This window comes from Balearica regulorum, chromosome 5, assembly GCF_011004875.1.
Source record: "Balearica regulorum gibbericeps isolate bBalReg1 chromosome 5, bBalReg1.pri, whole genome shotgun sequence".
Taxonomy (NCBI): domain Eukaryota; kingdom Metazoa; phylum Chordata; class Aves; order Gruiformes; family Gruidae; genus Balearica; species Balearica regulorum.
The window spans coordinates 6,125,372-6,133,451 of NC_046188.1; positions in this window are offsets into that span (position 1 = coordinate 6,125,372).

The window sequence follows — 8,080 nt, forward strand, 5'->3', positions numbered from 1 at the left end:
TGCCTCCTGGCTGCTGCCATGATCTGAATATTAAGAACAAATTAAGGTGTAAGATTAAACTCTGGAAGTTGTTACCTGTTCACAGTGAGGTAGCAGTTTCTTCTTTAGCTTTTTCACACCAAAATATTGGCTGTCAGCACTTGGGAGTTTAAAATAAAATTAAGCTCCTACCTTACGCAGGAAACAATTAGAATCTCAAGTCTCCTGTAATATTTCCACTCTGGAATTTCTAATCTGCAATTAAATCTGTCATGGGCTGTAATATGACTGACTGCAATCCCCATGAACGCTAGCTTGTCAGGGCGGTTTACTCACGCAGGCAGTTCAAAGCGGCATGGATACAGCGACTCGCATCATAAATTGAAAGCCAGCTCAAAGTTCGTCACGGCCACAGAAATCCCGAGGCTGGAGAGGTCGATGCTGCTGTCAGTCGTGGGTACTGCTGTGCACTGGGTCTCTGCCGCCCGGGCTGGGCAGTCTCCGGGATGGCCACCATTGCAACTGGGGTGGCCAGCGTTGTGTACCGTGACTGTGGTCACACCACCGATGAAACGTAAAAGATTCTGCTGTTGTGGGGAATGGGAAAGGAGACAGCAATTGCCCCAGTGACCCGAAGGGCAAGCTGTATTGAGACTGAGTTAGAAGTGAGTAAACTCTGTTTGCCTATACGTATCCTTGACATCAGTATCGACAGCTGTGATTGCAGGGGGATGTGTGGCTGGGATGAAAAGACATCTCTTGGGTTACAGACGGTGCTGGTAGTAAATCTGGATGAACACGCTGCCTTCCTAAATGATCTCAGTGCTAAATGCAGTGTAGTCAAACCTGCAGTTGCTGTGGAACTGGGAGGAACCGAGAGAAATGAGCAACAGAGGAGAGCAAGGCTTGCTTTGGAAATACCTAAGCTAAATAACATGGCTAAAAATAACCTTCTCTTTAATGAGATAGGGAAGTTGGAAAAAGCATGGAGAGATTTTGGTGAAAGATCATACGAAGGATGAATTCCAGGGGACAGCAGCAAAACTGCCTTGCGGTGGGCTAGGCTGTACATGCAGATGCCCTGTGCTGGGGAGAACGTGAGCTGCGAGTCTTTCTCTGCTGAGCTTGTCTGATCCCACCCAGCAGGTCCATGTCCCCTTCTTGGCACCCACCCGTGGAGACACGGTGACGAGTGGCAGGAATTCAGAGAATAGCACCGGCAACGTGCTGGAGCTGGAGAGACTGATTTATGTGGCGATGCTGACAGCAAGCTATGTGCATAGCTTAGCTAAGCACCAGTCTCGACATCGGATGAGGAGTAGGAGAGAGATTAGGTAAGAGGCTGCAGTCATTTGAAAGCTTGAAGTGCTGGTGAGGAAGAAGGGCTATTTTAGGTGGTGAGAGGGATAATGAAGAAAACAATGGTGTGGTGAAAAAAAAAGTGTGATGAGGACATCTATTAAGGCATTATATAGCTTTCTAAAGTGAATGAGTGGAGTCCCATAGTGTGAAACCTGGACACTACAGTACAGGTGTACTGTCAGGAATTGTCCCATGGTGAGGATGGAAAGAAATGAAGTTTCCTCCTCTCTGCTTTGAATGACTGCCTTGCACCGCTCTGTCCTACCCAGCAGTCCCAGAGGATTGCTTGTTCTTAGCAGCTCTCTGATAATGCTGAGTGAAAATTTTTCCTTCCAAAAATACTGAGATGACTTGGAAAGACATCTCCTCCAGGTGAGCAACATATCGATAATGCTTCAGTTATGTGTGTCCAGACTGAGCTGCAGCACTCGTGACTTTAGCCTCCCCAGGGACACTTTATCTAGACGAAATTAACTTCCCAAATTCCTTTTGGAAACGTGACCATTTTGTTCAGTAATGGGCAAGAGTTGCTACAAATGCTACCCGCCACACAGTAGCTCAGCATTTCTCCCAGCAATACAGATTTGCTGAGGCTACTGGAAATGAGCAGCTCGATTGGGAAATGCAGGAAATGTATTAGAGTGTGGCGAGGCAGCCGCTTAGCAAATCTTGCCAAAATCTCTCCGGCTGCCTGGGCTTTTCCTCTGTATTTTCTGTCCTTTCATCTTCATTAATCTTTTATAACTCTGTCTGATTACTGCAGCATTCCCACCATTTCCTACCAAAATGTCACTCTAATAGCTTTGTTATGGGCAGCCAATATCGATGTTGGCCATTGCAGGGTTGTTAACATCTAAGAGAGTGATTGAGATGGGACGGGGCTGTCTGCGGGGCGATGCTGACTTTTGGACTGCCACCGAGGTGGCGAGGAATGCATGTTAGAGGGGAGCGGGAGCACGTTAACAGCAATCACCGGACGAAATGTGCCCCGATGGGGTCTCCCAGATCCCTGATAACGTTGTGAGAAATCCAACAGCTTCTGGAACTCATCGAACCACTGCGTAAGTTGCCAGCTTTGCTCTTTTGCAACTTGATTTTTTGGGCCAAGTTTAAAACAACAACAACAACAAAAAAGCCCTCAAAAAATGTTCCTGTTTAAGAGTTTGGAAAAGACGCTTGTCAGCTGCTGCAGTCTTTGTGAGCCTGGGTGTGGCTTTTTTGGGTACAACTCAGAATTTTCCATTGTCTAGCAGGTAGCTAGGGCATTAAATTGTCACGGATCACATCTTTTTCATCACACGTGCACAAACCTGGAAGATTAATTATACTCTCTTTTGTAAAATGCAGTATCCCAAGTGATTAGGGAAGAAATGAATCAAGAATATGAATTTAAGTACCTAAAAGCAACACAGCCATAGCTTGACTTGAAAGAAAACAGCTGCCAAGAAAAACAGTAAGGCAAAAATGTGGAGCAGTGTCTCTGAGGCTGGGGGAGGGAAAAGGACTTGGGATGCTCCCAGAAGAGTGTTTAGACTGACCTGAGGCCCTGACACCTTCAGATGGGTTTTGCAGTAGATGGTATTTTCTCTTTCAGTTAGGACTCAAAATTCTCACGTGTTGGTGATTGCAACTTTACAGCTAAGGCTCAATGAGTCTTCACTGGTGTTAAAGGGAAAAGAGGGTATCAGTGTGCTACGTCCAGAAATTTATGCAGCATATGTTGTCTTCTGCTATTCCTGCTCCGCAACTTCTTGCACGCTTTTGTTCTTCCTTTGCATTTTAAGGACTCTCCTGAGAGGAGAAGCAGTGAGGGTTGGGAGCATGAGCCTTCCCATCAGGGGCTCCCATGCATGCACGGTGTCGGTGCATCAGTGCAAACTGCCGGCGGGGCACATTTGTGCAGCAGACGCAGCAGCAGCAGCGCAGACGTGCGTTCTGGTCCGCAGCTGCGATGGTGACCTCCGGCAGAGGAGCTGCAGCTACGTGGGTGGAAAATGTGCTTTGCTTGGTGGAGGTGAGTCATGTCACAAGATGCTGCCGTATGCAGAGGCCACACTCCACATTGGAGGGGGAGCATTAAGTGAGGACAAATGATGAAACAAGGACATATTCAGACCAGTTATATCTTCAGGCTGGTGCTGGAGCATGTGGTTTTCGTCCAGTATGTGCTCGGTTTTATAACTATGTCTCTCTTTCTGAACTCCTGCAAGAAAAATCTTTGACAGAGCATTAAAAATAGAAAAATGCCGCCAAACACAGTCTTGCCAGTCCAGAGGTGGGAATGGGATGCTGAGGCTGTTAGCAGCAGACAAGTCATGCTACAAAATATTGCTGGGATCTCATAGTGCCTGGCCCCGGTGCCCCTGCTGAGACCTGCCCTATTTTCTTGCTACCGCCAGTTCACCAACAAATGAGCCATATCATCCGCTCCTTCCACGACTGTCACCAGCTCTGTTTTGTGCATTATGGCCAACCACTGACTCTTTGTTTTTTCCCCGAAAAAACTGCCACTGTGTGTCTAGAAAAGAGACACAGATGTAGCATAGCCCAAGTCAGAGATGTAACCGTCTTTAGATGTGCACTGGGGAGCGGGATGGGAACGAACTATTCCGTGTGTCTGCTGGGGACAGGAAAGTGCCTGGGCTTAAGCTGCAGCGAGGGACATCTAAGTCCAGGAAAAGCTTTGAAGGACGAAAAGGAGAGAGTTGCAGGAAGCAGTTGCCCAGGAAGGCTGGAATTTCAGCCAATGGGTATTTTTAGCACTGTGTTGGGCAATAAGCTGTAATTTGACTCTGCCTTGGGGGATGAACTAGGAGACCACTCGAGGTCCCTTATGGCTCCATTTGCTGTATTGTATTTATTTATTTGTGTTTATGTAGCATTTAAAGTATTTTGGGGGGGGTTTGTGGGTCTCTGTTTCTGTGCACACAGAGAGCACAGCATGACTGGACATACATCAGAGTGCTTATCAGTAACTATATGTAGATAAGCGAGTTACAAAGCTCTCATTTTAGAGAGGAGAAAGGTTTCATATGTGTTTCGATGAAAAGCAGTGAGCGGGGAGAAGGACCAGCGGAAGTCCACATTCCCTTCCCATCCTCATTTTCCCATGGCTTATCTCACCCGGCTCCAGGACTGGTGGGACCCCCTCTGAGAACCGGTATAACTCATGAGGATGGGAGAACACCATCCAGGCACTCGTCCCGAGTTATTGAGGTGAGGTGGGTCAGGGAAGAGTCTGATGAGCATCAGACCCGGGGGAGGGAGGAGTGGGGTGGCCAGCTGGAAACTGGGGGAGATATGGGAGGCTCCTAAGGCTTTCCTTGGCAAAACTCAGCAGCAAAAATTACTTTCCCAAGACCACAAAAAACTGCTATGTGACAGAGCTTTTACCTATGCCTTTTTTTTTTTTTTTCTCTGAGCTGCATTTTAGGAGGAAGTAATGTCAGAAAACAGCGTTGTTTGTTGTGTTTGGACATCTCTGCACCAGAAGGTCTATTGCAGTTATTCTGCGCAGGCATTTGGACAGTTTGTGTGAGCAGCCGGGGTGGGTGGGCTGCGCTCCTCTGTAAGGCTGCACAACTCATCCCAGCAGTGCCTGCTGCCAGAGGTGCTGGTGGAGCTCTTGCAAAGCACTTTGGGACGGAAATCACAATCTATAATTGTAACACATCAGCCTTCTTCAGCACAGAGAACAAAAAAAGAAAAGAGAAGAAAGACATCTTTTTCTTCCTCCTGGGAGGAGCTCTTATCTGATTCCTGAAGATCGTTTTAGTGTCTGTGCTATTTTTGTAGCTGGGAGTGCAGTCTGCAAATGAGCAAGCAACGCTGAGAACCTCCGAGAAATTCATTACGAAAGTAGGAGGCCAAAAGTTGAGCAGGGACGTGGAAAGCAAACAACCACATGCTTTGCAGCCTCTGAATTTGATCTCCCTCTCTGAAGTCCTACCAGCTGTATGGCTCCTGAGCTCGGAGACAGCTGGGCTGGAGCAAACAGCCTTGACACAGAGGTCTGCTAGGCAGGATAAAGTTACTTGAGCACCTTTGCCTCACTGATGTCTAACCTGTCACATTTGGAGTTCAATATTGATTTCTAGGGCTTGAGTTCCTTATGGCCACCAATCTGTAGATCAGAATTAACTACAAACCTTTTGGGAAGTGATTGGTGCTGAGTTGCAGAGTTCAACTTTTCACCAATTTGCTGCTCCTGCTCTCCAGGTTGACCATCTGTATGCACCTGCCCACTGCTCCCCTGAAATGTCAGAGGGAAATAACTCAGAGAAATGGACCCTTCTTTGCTGCTTTTCCAAATTGGTGAGGGGTGCTGCGATAAATTTGGGATACCAGGCTGTTTCACTCCTGCTCAGAAAAAAGGGGGAGAGCTGCCAATTTGTTCTTTCACACAGCATCTGAGAATCATGTGTTTGAAAATCTTGCAGAAGGTGGGGTTTTTTTTTTCCTTTTTTTCCTTTCTTTTCCTTTTTTTTCTTTTTTGTAATGCACAATCCAAAGCACTGATCTCTTGATGTATGGCTGCTGACAGGTGCCCATCTGGTCGCCTGGAAGCCCGTCTTTCATGCGCCTTCTCCTCTAGCGTGTGAGATGGGGTGAAGCAGCGTCAGGCTGGCGCGCGTGCTCGTGGCACAGCAGAGCAGCTCTGCCGGGTGTCTGCAGCCGAAAGGGACGTGGGATGCAAGATTGCATCTCCCCACAGACAGCTGTCATGCAACCGAGTCTGCTCATCCTTGCCGGTATCGGAAATGTTGCTGTCTGCATTGCCTGCACGCACAGGGAAGGGGGAGAATAAAAATGACACTGCTGCAAAGGCACACACGTGTTCATCACGCACGTGAATGCTGTGGCTCTCTCTTTGTTGGGAACGGGAGATCTGCGCACTGCCAGCAGGGAAGAGGTTAAGTTTTGATAGCATTTCTATTAAGCCAGGAAAAGTTTGACCTCTGCCTGTTCTCTACTTCTAACTGAATTTGGGAGATTATGACAAAGACTGTGTAGGCGTGTTCCCAGTATTTAGTTTCCAAAAGATGGAAATATCATCTTCCTCGACCTTCAGTGGTTTTAGCAGCGGGAGCTGGAGCACTGCGTTCTTGGCGCAGGGACCACGGTGCAGCCTGAAAGCCCCCAGCTCCTGCACCCTGCTTCCTCCCACCAGCTCCGCAGCCTCCTCACAGGGTTTGCTGTAATTATGGAAGCCGGGGTAGGAGGCAAATCTTGCTGCATCTCTCTCCTGCTGAAAGTGATTTACGGCATTTTGGGGGTCATGGAGAAGCCAAAGGGTGTGCACGCATTTTCCCTCCCTCTTTCTCTCTGTGTATATATAAATATATTTGAATGCTGCCACTGCTTGCTTCTGTAGGTATGAATATTTGTTTAGCCCTGGATTCATTTCACCCTAAATTTGCCTGAGGTGCCTGACTCTGGAGCATAGACATCCTCGGGCTCCCTCTGTTGTTGATGGAGCGAAGCACCTGCAGAAGGTGACCCAGCTCTCAGGTGAGCAGTTTAGTTAATTTGCTTCTGGTTTATTCTGTGCCAGCAAAGCACACGCAGGCAGCTGGGAAGGGTCTGGACCTACGTGTCCTGTGCGGCCAGGAGCCTTGGCTGGGCCCCGCTGTGCCGGGTGCTGCACAAACACAGGGCAGGAAAATGGACCTGTCCAAGGGATCTTGTGAGCCGGTGGTGCATCTACCCAAACTGGTGTGAAACCAGGAGCATCAGGTCAGGTTAGGGCAGAGGCAGAGGAACTCATGCTTGTCTGGACCAGCTGGAGAAGGCTGAGGTCCTGAAATCACCCACTCCATACTCCCAAGCCCTGTGACACCCCCTTGTCTGTCACTTCACGGCAGAGGAAAGTTGTAAGGAGGGCAGTGAGACACCTCTGCAGATGGCTCTGGGGTGACATCTCTGCAGTGAGAATCTGTCAGCCCAAGTCCAATGAGCTGGTGGTGGGCTCATCTTGCAGCCGCTCAGGGAAGGGATCTGGCATCTCTAGAGCAGGAAGAAATGAAACAGCAAGGAGAGATGAGAGATGAGAGATAGGGCCGGGCATACCTTGAGATGAAAGACGTATGGTTTGTATTTGAGGAGTAGTGACGTTCCTTGGAGAGGAGGATTTATTTCTTCATTAACTTGGTGCCTGAACAAGTTTATCTTGAAGCACTGAACAAGTGTCATTAATGTTTCCTTTGAGCAAACAAGGCTCTTTGATAATGTCTACCCTCTTTTGACCTTTAATTTTGAATGCTACTAATTAACACCGATCATTCATTCAAACACTAAACTGGTTGTTCCTGCTAAATGCAAAGCAAATGCTTTGTGGTCAGGAGCAAAATGGGGGAGGCTTCTGTAGGGAAACTCCAAGGTTGTGGGGTACCCAACGCAAACCAGGGACTGTTGTGTTCAAACAGGGGAATTTCCTCTCTGGTCCTTGGGGAGTAGCTGGGAATAACACGTCCCATAGGAAAGGAGAGGGAGTTCTCAGCAGACAGCCTGCAGAGGCAGTGCCAGGACTCAGGACCATCTAAACCGTGCTTTTTAAGTTTTCTTCTGAAGTGTCTGGTTTTCAATTCCCTTAGCAAGTGCGTTTGGCGGCTGCTGAAGAGCACAGCTTTTCTCTGCTACAAACCCCCTCCCCATCATTGCTTGGCGTGCCGCCCAAGGATGCACTGCCTCTTGTCAAGGGAGCAATCCTCCGTGCTCAGAGGGAGGTAAGAAGGTTCAT